This window comes from Gallus gallus, chromosome 1 (genome assembly GCF_016699485.2).
Source record: "Gallus gallus isolate bGalGal1 chromosome 1, bGalGal1.mat.broiler.GRCg7b, whole genome shotgun sequence".
Taxonomy (NCBI): Eukaryota; Metazoa; Chordata; class Aves; order Galliformes; family Phasianidae; genus Gallus; species Gallus gallus.
Genome location: NC_052532.1, coordinates 184,503,756 through 184,525,318, shown reverse-complemented (window position 1 = coordinate 184,525,318; position 21,563 = coordinate 184,503,756). Strand labels below are relative to the sequence as shown.

At 38.8% G+C, this 21,563-nt stretch overlaps 1 long non-coding RNA gene across 1 annotated transcript in view; it reads left to right on the top strand.

Moving 5' to 3' along the window:
* The window catches only part of LOC121109105, a 62,253-nt gene that overhangs the window by 14,109 nt on the left and 26,581 nt on the right, over positions 1-21,563 (top strand). Inside the window, exon 2 of the long non-coding RNA XR_005844009.1 lies at positions 16,758-17,000. This is a non-coding gene — a long non-coding RNA (uncharacterized LOC121109105). The remainder of the gene's footprint in view (positions 1-16,757; positions 17,001-21,563) is intronic.

Genomic DNA, 21,563 nt, shown 5'->3' with positions numbered 1-21,563 from the left:
CGTTCAGTTAATAAAATGCGTCTACTCCATGTACACCTGGCTTACTTGCAACTTGTAACATCTTGTCAGAGAAGACCCATCAGAGTCCAAAATGTATATCAGTTAATGAAGATATTAAAGAGATAATTGGGGCTTTTCTGTAAAACACTGTAAGTATCACTGAGAAGATAATATGAAAAAGGCTTCCCTGCTATGGATATGTGTGCCAAGCTGTTAGATTCGTCATTGATATTGGCATTCAGTGAAGTTATTTAGCCACTCCAACTTTCTCCTAAAACTAGTTTTGGTTATACTACCTCAAGATAATAGGAAATTATTGGATTTGAGGAGAATGCTTTAAAAGCCAGAACTTCTGATGTAGTGTGACAGGACTTCTCACTGTTTTGGAGATGTTATATCTCTAGCCACTTTGCAGGTCACAAGGAAAGAATTCTGAGAAAAGCTGTGCTAAGCTGTTGGCAGCAGTGCTAATTGATGCATACCACAGAGATCACATGGAGACTTTTTCATCCAGCTTTGCAAGTAAGAATACATTTCTTTTCTATCGGAAATTATTCCCATTCACATAATAAACTCTAGAGACAGTAGTGTGAAGAGCTGGAAGGAGGGTTTTACTCAAACTGAAGCTTACTCACATAATATGTTTGCTTATTTCTAAGGCAATATTTGAGTGTTTATCAAATGCTTATAAATTATTTTAAGGGATGTAGTTTCTTATTATGGAATGTGCACAAATAATTTATTGGGATTTTGTGTCATCAATAACTATATCCTTTCCCTGAATTTTGCTTAAGAACTTGTGGGAATACCCCTCTCCTGCTGAACTCCAGAGCGTTTTTTTCAGACTAATCCCATCCTTCTTACTGGTTATTGTTCATTGAGCTTAATGGCCATTTGTTTTTTTGCCTGATTAATTTCCTTCAAATGTTCCATACTGCTAAAACTACAGAACGCATGACACTATATCATCCAAAAAGTGTAGAAAGTTCCAACCATTGAGCTGGCTCTTGTGATGGTACTTCTTGGATCTCTTGGTGGTTTAGAGCACTCACAGCACTGTTGCAGCTGGGTTTAAATAATAAATAAACTAAGTTGGAATCAAATGAAAAAAAAAGGAAAGAAAAGAAAAAGAAAAGGGAAAAAAGTAATATGTTAGTATCACCATCATCCAGTTAAAGCACAAGACACATTTAATTAACATGAAATTGCCTGTACTTAATGTAATACTGAATACAATGTTGAGTAAAGATTACTTCCAACAGTGTTATACTTTGAATACTGTATCTCCTAGGAAGGGGGAGAGAAAGCAAACAGTGAATAGACATCAGTCACTGCTCAATCCACATACAATAGATGCAAGTGTGAGAATCTGCACAGAAGTGTCAGTGTTCACAACCACCCTTTATCCTCTACAATTTAAGTGGGAGAAGGATTATCTATAGAACAGGACCTGAGGACTGCTTGAGATGGCACTACTTATGTAGCTATTTTTCAAGTTAATGTTGTTAAACATTCACTAATAAACAAAAGTATTTATGCACAGAATGTTCTGAAGGATACCATTTAAAAGCTTTGCATCTTTTCTCATAGTAAAACAGCACATGTTGCTCATCATTTTTATGTTACAAAATGCAATAAGCTAAATGCAAAAGCTCATGCCATATAAAAGTTCAAGTTGAAAAAATTCATAATGTTTGATCCAGATCTAGCCATAAATACTCTCATTAAAGACTAGAGACTGTCAAAAACTGATGCTGTACACTATAGTGAGAAAAAAAAGACATGCAAGTCCTCTGTCACCTACTCCTATCCTTGCCCCAGGAGTATGTTTTCATAAGCATGACTACAGAATACAAAAAATACTTTTCAGCAAGAGGGTACTACTTAGAATAAGTCTAATGAAAAACAGCAAACCTTGTGGAGATTTAGGACATAGCTCTGGTTGTGAATGTGAAGCAAAGGGTTGCATTTATCTCAGAAAATTGTACACTGCATTTGTGACTTATGGGATTGAAAGAGAGGCTACAAATTGTAGAAAGGAAGAATGAAATTAATCTCAAAGGACAGAGATGGACTACAGGCCAGGTAAATGTTTTGGACCTTTGGTTCTCCATGTATGTTTTGTCAGTATGAAGTCATTTTGCACTTACATTATTAAGGCTTGGAGGAAATGGCACAATTGTCTCCAGCTGCTGGGTAGTAGGAAGGGTTGTAGAGAGATGAAAATTGATCTACACCTTGGATTTATTTCATGTGGGTCTAAATCATGGTGAAAATATGACAGAAATGGTCTCAAGGATCCAAGTAGATGCATAGGATTCAGGACTCTGACAAGACTGGAAAGCCCACACCAAAATCCATACTACTGTACACTTCTGCTCCTTGAGTTGCTTATGCTCTAATTTAATCACTGAGCACAGAGCAGATGTATTCAGTCTTTTTCTCGTCTTTACAGGATTGTCCTTTATTCACTTTTACTATCTAATCCATTCACTACTCACGTGAATTGGCTAAGATTCTAGAAACAGGGAAAGTGCAATTGAGCAGGTGTGACATATAGAATCATAGAATTATAGGATTCTTCAAGTTGGAAGGGATCTTTAAAGGTCATCTAGTCCAAATCCCCTGCAGTGAACAGGGACATCCACAGCTAGATTAGGAGCTCAGTACCCCATATAGCCTGACCTTAAATTTCTCCAGGGATGGAGCATACACCACATCACTAGGAAACCTGTTCCAGTGCCTCACCACCCTCACTGTGAATGATTTTTTCCTTATATCCAATCTAAATCTCCCCTCTTTTAGCTTGAAACCTTTTCCATTTGTCTTATCACAACAGACTCTGCTAAAGAGTTTGTCCCCTTCTTTCTTAGAGCTCCCCTTTAGATACCGAAAGGTCACTATCAGGTGTCCCTGCATCCTTCTCTGTGCTGAACAGCCCAAGCTCTCTCATCCTGACCTTGTAGGAGAGGTGCTCCATCCGTTTGAGCATTTTTGTGGCCCTCCTCTAGAGGCGCTCCAACAACTCCATGTCTGCTGTACTGAGGATGGATGTAGTACTGCAGGTGAGGCCTCACCAGCACAGACCAGAGAGGCAGGATTACCTCCCCTGCCCTGCTGATCCTGCTTTGGCTGCAGCTCAAGATACAGTGCTAGAAAGAGCTGCGTTTCTTGGCTGCAGGCTCTTGCTTCCTTCATCTGTATTTGTATGGAAAAATAGTGTTCCCTGTTTGCTTCTCACACCCTTAAGGGAGTTTACTGCACTACTTGCCTGTGCACAGCATTATGATCTGCATGGATGTGCCAGGCTCCCCAGGGTGGTGGTTGGGTCACCATTTCCGAATGTGTTTAAAAACCATTTGGATGTGGTGCTCAGGAACATGATTTAGCAGAGGGTTGCTAGAGTTAGGGTAGTATGGTTTGGTTGTGGTTGGACGGTCTTTTCCAACCTGAGCAATTCCTGTACTATCAGAATATGTTTGACATGACGTATTTTACCCATACGACTGCCTTGTTCCAGTGATTTCTGCCAGCCTGAAGAGGAAGTTGTGGCATAAACTACTTTTCTCCTGTTCTAAATACTCATTTCAAACTCCACTGGACCTGGCAAAATGACCTCTATTGATTCTAAATGTCCTTAGATGATGTCCCAAAGACATAAGATAAGAATAATGGTGCATTGTGTTTAAGGCTTTAGGATAAGTTTCAAAAAAACCCACAAAAACAAAAAACAACCCCACAACCCTAGACATAGTTTCTTTATGGTTCTGGACAGATACCTCATCTCTGCTGTCTGTAAACTGAGGGTAAAATTGCTGTAACTCATGTCAAAATCCTTACAAGGATAAATCCATAAAGTCTCGGATGCACTGACATATTGCCAGAGGGACTATATTGATAGATAAAAGCTACTCCACTGTCAACAGATGTCTTGCTAGTACATATAAAAATTGATGAGATTTCTTACACTGTTGGGTGTCCTGAAAAAGAGGACATCTGATCATAAAGGTAAATACCCCATCTTTGTCCATTATTTTAATTGTGGGATTAAATTTCCAGGAGTAGAAGATGTATCCTAGTATGCTCATGCCAGTGTTAAAAATAGAAAAGAATTTGCTTTATCAATTGCACTAAGCAGACCTTTGCTTTGTTTAACAAGTTTGAACTGCTACATTCATTGGAATCAGATCAGAAAACAATACTTATGGCAGTTTGTGAGCTACAGATTATTACATACGAGGACTTCCAGACACGTCCAATGAACTAGTCCTCCATGAGGTCTGAAACTGCAGTATCTGTTTTGTTGTTTGAAGTCCAACAAAGTGTTTTGTATTGTTTCAGGTAATGGCTGGAAATATGTTCTACAAAAAGATATCATATTCAATGTGGGTAGTGATGTCTTTTTTCTTCTGTTTGAAACAAAGCTGTCAGCCAAGATACCAGCCCTCTAATCTGTCAGAAAAGATATCGCGTTTTATCATAATGTCTAGCAAAGGAATTGCCACAATATTTTATAAAAGTGAGGTAAACTGGCAGCGTTAGTGTGTTCCATCATTGCTTTATTGAAAAATCTTACATTAGAACAAACTACTAATGAAAGGTCAGAATAACTACCAATTAATCTGAGTTTACTAAACTGCATAATAATATCCTATATGCTACACAGGAAATGTTGTTAAAAATCTGTATGCTTTTTGTGTTTGGGTGCCTTTAAAAACTGTTAAATAATATACCTCCAGATGTAGGAGGATCGGAGCCTGCCATAAATTCTGTTTGTGGGCAGGTGATAGAATGGATGGCCTCTTGAAAATGCTCTTCGGTGTTATTTCCCACAATAGTGTTGCAGGAATCAATCGAGACAAAGCTGACCAATCTGACTACTAGTGGATCTGAGTGCATGACTTAACCAAGATATTCTGTTGTGCATGTATTTACTGCTTCCTGATGAGCTTACCACAGCCGGGCACTCAGAAGCTGATATACGGGATTGAGCTTGTTGTCCCTCAGTACTAGATTGCTGGATTTGAGCAGAATCTTATTTTTGTATTTGGAGACATAGTCACATACTTAAACTCCTTGCTTGAACACTTATTTGCAAATGATGAAACTTCCTACCCCTAGCTACCCCCTATGAAAAGCCACACCTTTCCTCAGACAATACAAATGTTCAAGTCAGACTGCTAGGAAAAGTTTCTTGCAGGGAGAGCCTAGCCAAAGTCTATGCTCAGCATGTTCCTAGCCTGGTGTTCTTTGTGTTATTGCATTTTCAACTACAGTTAAATAGATACCTAAATGAAAAATCTTAATCAAAATCTCTGTCTTCATTGTTGTCACATTTCTGAGACTCCTGGATTTGATAATGCTGTTCAGGATCATAAGATCAGGATCATTTCTTCACCTCAGCCTTCTGTGTTTGTTCTGTTATGCTGTTGCAGCCCACAAAGCTGTTTGAAGATATTCTTACCCAAACTATTTATTCTTTGCTTACTTCTACTCCATGTGTTTACTTCGTTCTATTTGTACTTCTTGTTTTATGTCATTATAAGGGATAGAGAGCTACTGTGTAAACTAGATCACCCTTCCTGATCTGCTCTGGCTGGAATAAAAAGGAGAAATGCATGTTGTTAATGCTGGTTGATTGTTCTCCAGTGCTTTCCTTTCACAACTCTTGAATTACGTGTTTAAAGTAGTAGCTGAATGACCACAGGGGAGGCATAGAAAATTTTCATGACCAGAAATGAGTTTGTGATTTGGTACAGATAGGTAAAGTGGGACAAGTCTCATCAAATTTAGATGTCTGCTGTGTAAAGAGCTACATCTGAGCTTGTTGTCTACAGTCCCTTTGTAGTAAATGGAGAAAAATTGCACTCTCCAACTATGTCATGGCTTCCACTTGCTGTGAATGAATATCAGTGACCCTCACAAGCAGTCAGCTGCAATAAAACCCGATTATGGTATATACCTAATTGGCACCTATGATTTACTGAGTTGCTGAACAAAGTCCCAGAATTTTCCAGGCAGTACAGAACCACCATCTACGTGATCTTTCTGTCTGGCTCGTTAGAAACATCATTTAGCAAATGTCTCCAGGAAATCTAGTTTCCTGTTGCTCCTGTTTCTCCTGAGTGCTGCAGTGTTTGTGCTTGGCTCATCTAGACGCTTGTCATCCCCACATCTATGGAGTTACAGACTTGGGAGTGACTGTGCTGGTTTGCAGGGGAAAGGAAAACCAGTCCTCCACAGGATCTCCATCATCCAAATGCTTGGATCCTACAGATAAACATAAACGTGGATCTGGTCTCATTACCTTGGTCTTTCCTTGGAACTGCTCTGTAATTCACTTAGTACACTTCTAACATTTGCGTTATATTAGTTTCTTCTGAATGCCTGATTTCAGGAGGCCCAGATGAAGTTGTGACATGGGTGATGTGATAATGCTGTGGTCAATAAAGAGCATTAGTGCAGAGAGAAGTGCTGATACTGTCCTCAGTATCCTGCCAGGAAATATATTTCTGGATTATACTGTATATCATTCTAAAGCTGTCTTCTCCATGGGGAATAGCTTGTTTACTTACAGTAAATATTTGTTGGCATATGATTTGGATCATAGCTTATTTTACATAAGGGAAAAATAAACCAGAGCACAATCATTGCAGGAATGGCCAAATCTGAATTGTTATTAGGAATGTCAGATAACAATCTGTGCTCATCATGCCCCAAATCTCCAGCTGAAATTTGGTTTTAGTTAGTGCTGTTTGCTTTCTCTTTGTTTCAGATACAGTCACAAAGACATGAAGTTGTATTTACAAGAGTGAGAAGACACTTCTGTGTCCATCCTACACACTGTGACCTATATAAAATACCATCATTTTTCTCTGTCTCTGACAGAGTCCTAATCCAAACATCCATGACCTGTCTATTCTTTAAACAATTGCCTGTTTTTCTTCAAGATGGGTTTGTAATACATTATCAGTTTCAGCAGTGCTCAGAGACCAGATAAGACAAGAGAAAATATGAAATATCACGTAGCAGTCATATTATGAGAGGAACATAGGAAAAGAAACGCCGTGACACAGTCTAAACAGCCTACAACTTCACAGCAGTGTAGTTGGTTAGCAACCTCAGAGATCAACCCTCTGATAATAGCCCCTCATGTTTGCTCTGTACAGCTCATGCCCTTCCAAATCCTTATCACAGAGCCATTTCTGGTGATTCTGAAGGGGAAAGACTATCTGAAGCTCAATGGACTTTGCTGGCTTCATGGCCATGGGGATATTGTTGCAGCTGTTTAGAGCATGAGCGGAAGCTTGTATTATTAACCCTTAAAAGAGAAAGAAAAAAAAAGGCTTGAAAAGATCAGATTTTTCTTCCTCAGGGTGAGATATGCTCCTTGCAAGACGTTCATCAGATAAGCAAGCCAATCACCTCAAATATGGTCTTTAAATGCATCTAGATGCTTTGTGCTCCACTGGGACACAGTAATGAGCGCTGTCTGTCATGTCTTCTCACCACACCTGTTACTAAAGCAGTTGGCTGCATGGGGACCCCCATCCTCACACCAGAGGCTGTATGCAGTGTGCTGCTGCCAGCTCTGCAGGGTGCACCCTGCCCAGCCTTTTTCTGCCCATCTGCCACCCTCTGCATCCCACGTGGGATGCTACAAGACCCCACGCCAGCAGGTTAGTGTCTGTGATCTAGGTCTCAACTTTTCTGACTTGTCTAGCAGACTCATTTCATGTATGAGATGGAGATAATGGATATTGTTCTTCTCCAGCTCTTTTTACAGTTTGTCTTCTTTTCAGTCTCTGTGTTGCTAGAGTTGCCTTTTTCCCCAACTATTTGAATACATTAAAGTTGTAAAAGTGCTGTTGGTATTCCTTCTTTTTCCTTTCTTTTACTTTATCTTACCTTCCCCCAGCTCATACATGACAGATTTCTTTTTTTGTTTATTGTTTAGATCTTTAGTCTTGCTTTTTCAAGTTTTAAATATCAACAGCTTTTTAATTATTGTTTTATGTTTACCATCTGTGGGGTTGTTCTTTTCATTTTATTTTTTTTTCTATTTCTTTCTCACTTTCATCCTGTTGGAAAATTTCAGTTAACTGCAGCTTCAAACTGTGTAAGAATCACTGAGTTCCTTGGTTGATATCATTTAAAGAGGCAAAAATAATTTGAAAAATCAAGTTCTCATTTCAAGAGCTCCTGATTTTGCTGGTGAATGTATAAGATCAAAGATCAAAGTGATGAAAGCGGGATTCACAGGACTAACATTTCACACTGGGCCTGAGATACCTGAGCAAAGACATTTCCTTTACATCCTGATCAGACTCTCTACTGTGCTTGTCTAAAAAAAACAGCCCTCTTCCCAGCTAATGTCTCTCACACTATCATCTATCACTTTTCTCAGTCTTTCAGGTAGAACATGTGGAAGCCTTTCAGGGTTCTTTGTTTTAATAAAAAGAGCTGTTCAAATGTGGACTCCTAGGTGAGTAGAAGCAGCCATGGACGCTTGCTGTCTGCAAAAGTCTCTGATCTTTGGCATCACAAGCAAACAAGCAATAAAGCGCATCTATGTAAAAAAACTTATTGAAAATACCATCTAAAAATGACAGCATTTCACACTTAATTTCTTTTAATGCTCACAACCCTGCCTCCTCCATGCAGTTGCCCTTTTCTATCTGTACACACCTCCAAAGTTAAAGAGAACTTCTTCCCCTTCCTTTGGTGTATAAGAGTGTGCTGAATGTCTCTTATACTGGCTGCACCAGGAAACTGATGAACTGAAACTCATAGCAGTTGCAAAACCTAAATTCACACTGCAGCCAGACATGAATATCCTCTCTTCATTTTCGCAGTTTAGCATTTACTGAATCAGGCAGTGTTTTAGAATGCGTCACCAGTATCAGCCTGGGGTATTAGCAATTTATGAAGCTCATCTATGTATAAATTATATGAGGTTATATATATAACATGACATCAGATAATGCTGAATGCATTCGTATACTGTGTATTCTGTAAAATGGTGACTTGGTCATTTGGTAGCCTGCTGCCAAGTCAAGTAAGTTACATTATCTCATTTACCAGGTAAGACAGTATGCTATTCTGAAGCATAGAGAAGGCTGTGGCATGAAGGTACTGGTCACCTGAAGAGCTGCTGTAATATTTCAAAATTAAATATGAGTCACCAAACTCAAAAATTTTTTGTTCACCCTCAACATAGCACGGAATCCTATAGTTGTTAACAATACCCTGAATTTGTTGTTTTTCATCACTTTAGCTGTATATTATGTGCCCTGTAAACTCAATTACTCTACCAAAGGTGTACTTAGTCATGCAAAGAAATATTTAAGGCAATTATATCAAATTCCCCTCTCCAGAAGAGCAGCTGTAGAAATAACTCATAACAGTGCATGAATAGCATGAATAGAAGTTTGTTTAAGTTGAAGGAAAATAAGAGAGGTTTATGCAAATAACATAAACACTCTGAAGAATGTGACATTTTAATTGAAAAATAATTAGAAGCCTTTCCACTATTTGAAAACTGAATTATTAAATGTTATTAAACATTTTTAGAAAGGTGAGTAATGTGGAAAATTTTTAACCATTCAGTTCAATGAATACAAAATGTGCGCAGAGTATGAAAGTAAAGTACTGACACAGTGGGTCTGTTAAAGTTAGATTTAAAATTGGATTGATTTTTATTCAGTGCTTTCCGAAAAAAAAATCTTGTTATTGAGGCAGTCATCTCCCTGTAGAAGACACAAGTTCAAGTCCCAGATCTGTTCCAGGCCTCCTGTTTGACCTCTCTGCAAACGCTTTCCTCTGTAGAAAGAGGTTACCAATTCTGGGGTTGTTGTTTTTCTTTCTTTCTTTCTTTCTTTTTTTTTTCTTTTTTTTTTTTTTTTCTGCATTGGTTTTCAGTTCATAGTAGGTACTGCATCTAGTAAAGGTAATTCTGATCTCCATCTGGCTGTCCAGACGTTAAGGGAATATAGATTGTATGCCACAAACAACTGCAACTAAAACTTGGTGAACAACACACTAATACACTTCGGAATTCGAGGATTTTTTGGTGTTTGTTCCAGAAACCAAATATTTTTACTTTGTCACCTCCATTTTTGTCTTCTTTCTGAAAATCCTGAGTAAGATTATTTATTTATTTATTTATTAATGTGGATACAAATAAAAATTACTAATTTGGTCATTCAGTTCAGTTTCCACAGACTGGTTCTTAGTACTTCGGTGCTGAAACAGTTTTACATGTGAATAGTGCAAGGGGTGCTGCCTTCACACTGGTTTCTCTTCAATCCTCCCATAATGCTTGATAAAGAGAGATGCATAACATATGTTAAGGATATATGCCAGTAATTTAAGAAACTGCAAAGGAGGAGGAAGAGTTATGCGGACAGAGGAGGTGCTGTCATCAGAAGGGCACGCCTGTAAGAAGGTCATGTACTTAAGAACAAAGGTTGGAATAAAAGGGGACTTTTCACTGATGCTAAGAGATAAAGTACTACCAAGCTTAAGAACTTTTCTTAGCCTTCTGGAGAAATAAGATTTAATCTGAAGGAATTTAATCTGAAGGATTTAATTCTGAAGGAGACTTGGTTACCAAGAAAACCAAGACACCTTCTCATGACGTTGGAATTAAATCTATGATGAAATTTCAGTATAATTGGCAAGCACAATTGAATATGCTTTTGTTTATTTGCTTAACTTTCTTCAAATGCATCAGAAATGATCCATTTCACAGAGCTGGATGAACATTTACCTTGCTGCGTGTCACACTGCTCCTGAGATCTGGAGTTTGCTGATGTTCTTGATCTCTCTTAGTGAGGTTTTCAAAATACATATTGGATGATGTTTTTAGAGCATCAGTTCTATTTCCATGTATTGGAAGCAGTATCAGGTAGGTGTTTCCAGGACTAGTATGTTTTACAGGGACTATAATACCTCTTCCTAGAACTGACACGTGGAAAAAATAATGGCCACTGTAAATGACACGGAACTGTGTTCTTCCCCTGGGGAAACATGCAGCACTCCCTGCTGACTTTCACCTGTGTTGTCTCCAATGAGCTTTCCCAATTCTGTAAAGGGGAAAAATAAAGGCCTTTCTGTTACTCTCATTTGAGCAGACAGACTTAAATAGGCCATCGAAGGATGCTTCAAAAATACGGTATCTACTCAGACTAGTGCAAAGAAACAACTTCTGGCTGACAATTTATTTAATTATACAACACAGGACAATAAATTGTTTAGCAAGAATGTGCTGACCCACAGTAAAATATTTCAGGTACTGGCAGACAAGGTTGCCCCTGCTCCCAGCTTTATTATCAGTGTGGGTGTTTATTTCCCACCCTTTGCTTTCCAGGTCAGTAAATTCTGATGGAGGACCATTTACACTTTCTATGATCTGTGTTATTCAGTGCTATAAACTTTACAAATGAATGGGGCAAACCTTGACTGCCTACTTTTTCTGGGTCTTACTGTTGCAGTACATCCATCTTATTTACCTGCTAGCTCTCAAGAAGGCAACGGAGCATTGTGACTTCATGAGTGATATTAAAATATTCAGATAAATCACTGTGACTTAGATTGATGCCGTCACAAATGCTGAGATTTGTCGTTCTTTTATCTGTTGCAGCTATGCTTTCCCTGTTGCTCTGCACCTGAGGGAGTTATTTACAGCATTGCAAAGTTTGTGTAAAAGATTCTTAGATCAAAACTTAGATCACGGCTGCTTTTGCACCATCACAATTCTGAAAAGTTTTAAGTGATTCAATGAGATTCAAGTGCAGTAGAGTTGGTGCTCTCATTTGTTTACCTTTGTCACTGGCAAGATGGGTTTGGGAAACTGTTTAGGTCTTAAGAACAGCTTCTCATCTATCATCACAAACTTTGAATATGAATTGTACTAAATACATGTATTGCCACTTTAGTTTATAAATTTGCTAATGAGTTGCAATCATGAGTGCTTTCTAGTAACCCAACAAACTGCATAAATAGGAAATCTCTGCTCCAGCCAGAAGTATCATGTTTGAGAGTCCTACAGGGAGAGCTGCATGACTCTGACAGAAAGAGGTCCCCATACATCTAGCTCTTCTAAATATTCGTAACCAATTATTCAGCTCCATATAACAGATTTTAGAAATAAATCATTGTGCTCTACTAAGAATCAAAAGGAAGAGACTAATGTGGAAACTGCAAGCTTCCCTTGACTGATTGTTCTCACTCTGGATTTCACATAGGAGCTGGCCTTGGTTATTCAATTTTTCATCTGCTGCGACTATAACAGCTTTCACAGAAACTCTCAGGGGGAGCTTATACAAAAAAAAAAAAAAAATATATATATATATATATATATAAAAATCTTCATAAACTAAAATAACGCATGTATAAATAACAGATAAACATTACAAATAGAGATCAAGTTGTTAACCTTCAAAAGTTTCCTCTACTAAGGTACAAAATACTGGCTTAAAAATCTATGCAAACACATGTAAACTAGGCAGAGATCTAATTCAACACTTAGTGAATGATGATACTACAGTCTTGTAGTTTTGAACATGAGATGTGTTTCCTTCAAAATGATAAGGCTCTTAATGCCAGTAGTGGATCTCACAGCTTGTCCTTTTCTTGCTGGTTTTCTGTCTCTACTTCTATTCTCAAGCCATGGGGAAGGATTTTCAACAAGGTACTTGAATGTACTTGAAGGTAAGCTTAAATTTAAAGTTTAAGCCTCCTTTTAGAGTAGTACTCTTACTCTGTCTTTCATGACTCTGTGAAGTAAGGAAAGGATTTATGTTGCATAATTTTAGCTATCTAGCCAAGTTTCAAGGCTCCCTTTATCATTCACTGAGACATTTCCAGAGGGCTTCCTTCCTGTCCAAAAATACATGACTGTGATAGATGCATTAATCTCCAGAGGTGTCGTTCTCTCTTCATTTACAATATAAAGCTTGGTGATAACTAACCTAGATTAGATAAGTATTAAGTTTTTGATGGATAAAGTCAGGTGAGATAAAACCATCCACAATCATCTCATCTGAAATGCTTCAAAGTCAGTAGGGAGTTTTCCATGGACTGCACAAGGCTTTGGATCATTGCCTTGGAAGAGCTCTGAAACCTGCATTTGAACTCTACATACTCTTGTTTTAGAAACTACCAAAGTCACTCAGAAGGCTCCAAATGGAAAATACTGAGAATGAGGTTTGTCCTTGTGGAGCACTGAGAATGAGGTTTGACCATGCGTCTAACCTTTCCAGTTTCATCTACCTTTACTGCTATGTCTTGTTTGACTTTGTCAAGTGTTGCATTTTGTATGCATGTTGTTCCTGGTGCTGTTTGTTTGTCTGCTTAGTATCCCCTAGAACCTTTATAAAATCGGGATGTTTCATCTCACAAGGCTGAGAAAATATGTGACTAGTATAGGGCCATCAGTGTATAAAACAGGATGGAATTTTATTTATTGGTTTGTTTTTAAAGCAGCTATGTGTTTTGTTGAGGGTCAGAGGCATATCTGGTTATTAGATGATATGCCATTAGATGATAGCAAGATGCCTTGCCCTTTGGTTTGCTGAGCTGGGATGTACTATTGCTATCCATTGTTACTTACTGTCATATCTTAAGCTGTAAACTGTTCAGGAAGAATTGTCTTTTTGATATTTGACAGTAAAGCATTTCTGGTGCAGTATCCTTGTACACGTTGAAGGCACATCATGTTATTATCTATAAATAAAAATAATAAAGCTGAGGGAACAGTAATGGTATTACAAGGTAATTTATCTACAAACAAGATACTTTCTTCTAGTATCTAACTATAACTCTGCCACCATTTTAATGCATTTATCATTACAACATTCTTTTGACATCCATGTAGTGTGGTTATTCTCATTTTACAGATAAGAAATGGAGAGTATAGAGAATAATAAGAATAGCAACAGTATCAACATTCAGATACCTGCCTTAGCTATCTAGTATCCCTAAGTTTTGCCTTTATTCAAAGAAAGGAAATTGAATTTCTTAAAGGTGATTCAGAGGAATCCTTTTAGATTGTTGCTCGGAGCTGTTGTTTTAGAAAGCCTTCCTATATCTAGGTTGCCAAAGGGCTGAAACATTGACTAACAAAGCCTTGCAGAGAAATCTTGACAAATTGGTGGGATGGACTATCACCAGCTGTATGCAGTTTAACAAGTAGCAAGTGCTGGATTCTGCACCTGGGATGGGGCAGCCCTAGTTATATGTAGAGTCTGGGCCTAAGAGTCTGGGGAGCAGTGCTGCAGAAAGGGATATGGGAGTTCAGGTTGTAGGCAAGTTGAATGTGAATCAGCAGTATGCCCTGGAGCCAAAAGGGCCAATGGTACCCTGGAACGTATCAGGTCCAGCACTGCTATCAGACAAGGGAAGGGGATGTCTCATCTATACTGTGCTGTGTGACCTCATCTTGAGCAAGGAGTGCAGTTTGAGTGCCACAGTGTAAGGATATAAAACCATTTGAGAACATCTAAAGGAGGGCTACTAAGTTGGGGAAGGGTTTGGATTGAAAGACTGCAAGGGGTGAATGAGGTCTGTGGTGTGCTCAGCCCAGAGCAAAGCAGGCTGAGGGGAGGCCTCATGGCAGCTGCAGCTCCTCACAGGGTGTGGAGGGCAGTGCTGAGCTCTGCTCTGTGTGACAGGGCCCGAGGGAACGGCATGGAGCTGCGTCAGGGGAGGGGCAGCTGGGGGTGAGGGAAAGGATCTGCACCAGAGGGCAGTGGGCATGGAACAGCCTGCCCAGGGCAGTGGGCACGGCTCTGAGCTGCTGGAGCTCAGGGAGCATTGGGACATAGGGTTTGAATTTTGGGTCCTGTGTGGAGCCAGTGGTTGGATCCAGTGATCCCATGGGTCTCTTCCAACTCAGGATACTCTATGGGTCTATGACTCTGTGAATCTCAGCTGATTTTTGTGCAGTATCTTTCTTCCATAATCACTGGCTCAGTGGGATTTGCTCTGCCCTGATGGGCTGCATTTGTAACCCAATACAGGCTACAGCCAACTTCACGGAGCTTCTTCTTTTCTGTTTCTGCTTCTTCTCCATAAATAATGTTTTTAACCTTCACATTTGAAAGTCTAATGTGACAAAACAAAGATGTAACTAGATTAACAGCATTGCAACTCCTTAGATTTGAGATCTCTCTAATCAGTTGCTACTATGTTAAAATTCCTCAGCTATTCTTCAAAATATTTATTGCTTTTTTTTTTTCCTAAGCTAAGATACCACAATTCTAATAAGCTGGAGTCAGTGTAACAGCATATGGAAATACAGGGCTGTGGTCAGAGGATTTCATGCTTTCCTTCTAGCATTGAAAACAGAAGTATTTGACATAAATATTTTCTTCTTTATAGAAGCATTTGGGACCAAACTTTGTTGGTAAAACAGTGAAAAATTCATTGGTTTGATCAGTGGCAAACTGGCCTTCAGATTTATCCTGGTACACCTAAAAGAAAATGCTGTAAGCATACCCTCAGGTTGACCCAAGCCTCATGGCTTTTTATAATTGATGTAAATTTATGTGACAGGTGTAACGTGTGCTGTACATAATAGGACATGGTGTTCATTTTGCGAATTAGTAATTTTCTACTAGAAATTTTGGTTCATATGCTGAACTAAATCTCTGCAAAATTGACATCAACAGAGGTAGAAAAGGGACTCCAAAAGTTGTCTCTAAATACAAAATTTCCCTGGGGAAAAAAAAAAATAAAAATCATATGACTACGTAGTTTATCTTCATTTTTAAGGAAAAGGGTGGAAAAGAAGAGTTATGATTTTAAATAAAAGTTTAACAGATAGCAGCAGGTGCGCCACAAAACCAATGTAAAATTAAATGAATTACAAACCAATGACAGAATGATGTGGTTGCCAGGGGTTCCTGAAACCTTCTGTTTTGTCTCATTTTTTTTTTTTTTTCCTCTGCCTTCAGCAGATAACAGAATTGCAAATTAAACCCCTTAGCAGCTGATGTTTACAGACTTTATTATCAGGCTCCTGGTAAGGGTCCCATATAAACACTTTGCTGCAATATCAATTTAGAATTACAAACCCTCTTTTAGAATGCATTCAAGGAATTAGCAGACCAAAGATCATCTGAGAAGCCTTTAGTCCTTATGGGAGAATTTTCTGGCATTTATTATGAGACTGCACCATCTTGTTTTCAATTCTTTGCTAAAATATTATATTACTTTTTGTTCAATTTTCTGCGACCGTAGTTTATTCAGCAACACTACCACCATATTCTTCATGACTTGAAAGTTTACAGTTCTGTTTCTCTACCTGTAAGGGAATGTAGTCCACTCTATGTGTCAGCAAATTAATTTCAGGACATTACCGATGACTCAGTGTCAACAAAAGTGCTTCAGTTTATCCCAAATCATTTGAGTGAGTAAGAGAGAGAGAGTGGTGAGGCACTGGCACAGGTTTCCCAGAGAAGTAGTGGATGATTCATCTCTGGAGGTGCTCAAGTCCATGTTGGCTGGAGCCCTCGGCACCCTGATCTGATGAGTGGTAACCAACCTGCAGCAGGGGGTTGAGGCTAGGTGACCTTTAAGGTCCCTTACAACCCAAGACATTCTATTATTCTATGATTCTATGACTATGAATACTGGGGAACTGAATTAGCAGCTTCTGGATCTTCATCTTCTCTGTATTTTGGACTTAACATGAAAGAGTCAAAGCTTCTCATAGAGTCATTTCTCAGTCATTTTTTTTTTTTTTTCCACAGGATTGCTGGACTGATGCTGCAGTAGACATCAGGAGGCTGACATGCAAATCTTTATCTTGGCTCCATTAACTGGAATGATGAGAGACACTGCCACCCAGAGCCAGATGGGGTGTCCAGTGGTATCTGGGAAGTCTTCCTCTGGGCTGGCAGGTATGGAAGACCTGGAATTCTTCTCAAGTGCTTCTCAGTGACCAGATGGGATACCCTTATGCTTCTGAATTGACATCAATCAACTGAGTATGGGTAATTAAATGGTTTTCTGGATCTTTATTGTACCAGGGACTCAGAGAACTTGAGCACATGCACACACTTTATGTGTGCCAGAATTCAGGAACACAACTCTGTCTGTCAAGCAGGGGGAGACATTATTTCAATTGCCTTGAGGCCCAGTTTAGGCCACAGATTTGAGTGACAGATTCTGAGAGAAAAACCTGTGAGTCTATATGGGAGCTACACTGCTTTATGCAAACAATTGCATACTTACATACGATGAGAAGGATGAGAAGTGATGGACTCTGCGATCCACCAGATGTGACATGCCCTTATAGGATGTGGGAAAGTATATTTCAGTCCTTGGCTCTAATCAATTCATTAAAAATGACTCAAGTTGGTAGAGTTTATTTTAAATACAAGTAGAAACAGTGTGGTGGGAATGCAGAAGTGAACTGGTGTTTTTGATGAGTTGAAGACATATCAAAATACAGGCTGACTGAGTAATAAGACAGATCTGTCCATAAAATATTGATTGATAGATTAATTGGTGTGTTATGAGCAGAACCATTGATGTAAGTTCTCTCTTTTGGAACTATTCCTTTTTTTCCTTTCTGCCAACATACTGTCTCATCTAATTATATCTAGTGCAGAGTTGCTGCATGCAATTTATCTACTTTAATGCTCCACTTTTCTTTTTATACTTTCTTCCAGATAGATTATAGTGTAATATTTCTGAATTGGGGAATTTGAAAAACCTGATTCTGATCACAGTGCTTGACGGGTAAATTTAGAGCATCGTCATTTGTATTCCTGTTGTTACCTTGGATTTCTTTTGTGAAACTACATTGCTTTTGTTTTGTTTTTTTAATTATAAAAAAGGAAGTCTATTTGTTCATTATTGTATGTTAAATGAGAGTCAATTTTTTCATAAAAGAAGAAAAACCTTGGTATCTTGTTCCCCATACTGCCCCTCCACCTCCATGAAGGTGTTACTGTACAATTTTTTTTTAGAAACTGGCTTGGAATCTTTGTTGCTTGTATTATGCATTGTTTCTATGGAGGCACAGCACTGCTGCAGTATCTTGTATAAAAGGGAAAGGGAATATATTGATACATAAGTCAGATTGCATCCGCTTGTATAAAGGAATTCTACACAATGAGATTGACCTGCTTTTGTATCCTTTTTATCTGAGCAGTACTATGGCACCACCTTCTCCGTAAGATAATAAAAGACTCAGCGTGATCCGGATTGTTCTTTAATGAAAAGATTCTCCCTGTGCTTGGTTTTAAGATTTGGCTAATGCAAGAGGAGGCTACAGCCAGCAAGGTCTTTCACATGTAATGTATAATTGATGGAGAATTTGACTGGCAGCAAAGACTCATCTTCTAAAGTTATTTTTATCAGCCCTTCCTCAATGTGGTCTCTCTCATCTGGCTTACAGTTTAATGATGAAGAGTCTTTTGAGCAAAATCCTTATTTTATTAATGAGATCTTGTTTGATTTGACAAAATAATAATTCTTTCTTTAGGAAAAGTAGGAAAAGCTGGATGCTGCTTTTCATTTGCAGCTGATATGCCAATGTGGGTATATTTACTTATTAACATTGCAAATCTGGAATTATTTATTTGCTACTGTGTACAGTGTCTAAGCAATAGATGAAGATTTTAACTTGAACTCACTTGTTCTCCTTTGTCTATGTGCTATTGGAACTTTAATGACATTGATGTCATTAAGTGAATTCAGCAACTTGCTAGATTAGTTACCTACTCAGATGTAAGCCTTGAGTAAGGAAACAAACATTATTTTCCATATTTAATGACCTGAATACATATGTGAAACAGTTTTTGATAAAGTATTTATAAAAACATATACTCTGACATTTGGCAGTGATGTCTGTAAAGACATTGTAGTAGGTACATGTTAAAATTTCACTGAAACCAGTAAATTAGCAGGTAGACTGAGAACAGGGAAAACAAAGATCAGGAATCAATTACATTCCCATATTTGTAATTGGGGCCACTACTGAAAAGAAGAATATGTGCAAGCTCAAGCAAATGGTAACAGTTTGGGGAAATTTGGGCAGTTTGGTTTAGTGGCTTACTGATATTCATTTACTGCACAAGATGGAACCGTGTTACAGAAAAAATATAGAGCTGAATTTAATTTCTTCTGAATTATATATATATATTATTATTCTTCTATATTGTAAACAATTCCACATTACTTCTGCATTTATTGTATATGGTTCATACGTTTTACATATGTCATTCTCTGTCCTTTTTGTTACTCTGTTTTGGTTAGCCCTGTTTTTGAGAGTGATCTATCTCAAGTCCTGGGCTCTCCGCTGTTATTCCATGCCTGTACTTTCATGCCCTCTGCTTTCATGTTATGCATAATCTCCAGTGTGTTTTATTCAAAAGTCACACATAGCCCACTCTGCACTGAATAATCATTTGTTATCTCTGTCTATCATTTACAGATATATACATAATACTAATCATTTCATTGCATGGTTGCGGGAAGCTAAAAGAAAAGGTAAAGTGGAAATAACCATCATATGAGCATTGGACCATTGACTTTATGGGTAGAAAAGTAAGTAGGAAGCTTTAGGCAGGGAAAGACAACATCTGACAAGTCCTGAGATTTGTGTTGTTAAGATAACACAAAGCCAATAGCTCTTATAAGCAACAGCAACACTATGCTCACCTTGCTATGTGACCGCACCTTTGCACAGGGCTCATGTCCTCAGGGGCACCTGAAACCCTTCAGCATCTTGTTGTCTCTGCCTGTGCTTGGAAGCACAGGGAGCAGTGTGCCTGAGTCTGCTTCTGGTGCTGCCTGCAGTGCACATAGCTCCTGCCTGAATGCTGCAGGCACAGCCTCTCCTCTGTCTCCCCAATATACTCAGGAGAAACAAATTTAATTGCCAGTTATAAGAAGCCTAAGTTAAGCCAAGGAAAATGAATGAAGAAAGCAGGTACAAGCTATTATTTCCTTCATTCCTTTGTCACTTGCACTGGGGGAGGGCAAACCCACAAGCTGGTCTGGTTTTATGTTCCTTTCTCTTTTCTCTCTTCTGATTGCCTGATACCTGATTAGCTCTGAGCAGGAGAAAATAAATGGCAAGAAAGGATAGTTGCTATAGTGCTGACTGCTAAAGTTGGTCCTGAGTACAAAGGTTATTTATTTTTAAATTCATGACTAGTTCAGGGACAGAACCATCTCCCATTTTTCTTCGTCACCAGTCTGCTTTTTCTTTTCTTCCTCTCTTCATTCTTTCTGTGAAGTCTTCTCCTATGTTCTCCCTCAACACCTGTTTGGTTAAGTATCCATTTCCCTAAAGTTTTGAGACACAAATAGGAACTGACACTGCACTCCCTTGACAAAGGTATTACTAATGCCTGAATCACAGAATCACAGAATCACAGAATGGCCTGGGTTGGAAGGGACCTCAAGGATCATGAATCTCCAACCCCCCTGCCAGGCAGGGCCACCAACCTCCCCATTTACTAGACAGGTTGCCCAGGGCCCCATCCAACCTGGCCTTGAACACCTCCAGGGATGGGGCATCCACAACCTCTCTGGGCAGCCCATTCCAGCACCTCACCACTCTCCTTGTAAAGAACTTCCCCCTAACATCCAACCTAAATCTTCCCTCTTTCAACTTAAAACCGTTCCCCTTGTCCTGCTGTTATCTACCCTACCTGAATAACTCCTGTCTCTAGAGCTAAGATGGAAAAAAAAAAAAAAAAACGTTGTTTTTTCCCCATCTGATACAGATTTCAGTCCCCAAACAGAGAGAGATTACATCAAAATAATTGTTCTAGTGATTTAATACATCAATTATAAAGATACTCATAATAATCAGTATTATTTCATTCAACTTTCAGTAGCTTTTTTTGCAACAACATTTTCACTAAAAAGTTGTTTTAAGACCCTGATTCTGCTGTGGTACCATCCAAAAGACTGACATTTGTAGTAGCTGGGATTGTCACTTCTACTCTTTACACTAAACCTTGTTATCCTCTCAGAGAGGGAATGCATTCTGTCTGCTAAAGCAGAGAGGTCTGGGGTGGCCAAATGTGGATATAAGCAGCTAATGTAGTTTATTAACTGAGACCACTAGCAATAGGAACTTAGAATCATTGAATCTTTTGAATTTGAAGGGATCCTTAAATATCATCTAGTCCAACTGCCGTGAACAGGGACACCTGCAGCTAGATCAGGTGTTGAGAGCTCATTCAGCCTGACCTCAAGTGTCTCCAGGGATGGGGCATCCACCACCTCTCTGGACAACATATTTTAGTTCCTCACCACTCTTACAATAAAACACTTTTTTCTTACATCCAGTCTAAATCTCCCCTCTTCTACTTTGAAACCATTTCCCCTCGTCCTATCACCACAGACCCTGCTAAAGAGTCCTTATCCTCTGGTAGTTATTTAAATAGGAATACAGACTGTAATCAAGTATTGTTCCACAGACATAATATAACCTTTACCACTTTGCACCAGGTGAGGAGAAGGAGCAATGGGGCTGGAATTACTTCCAGACTGATATGACCACCAGAACCCCAAACTTTTAGTTTCTTGCT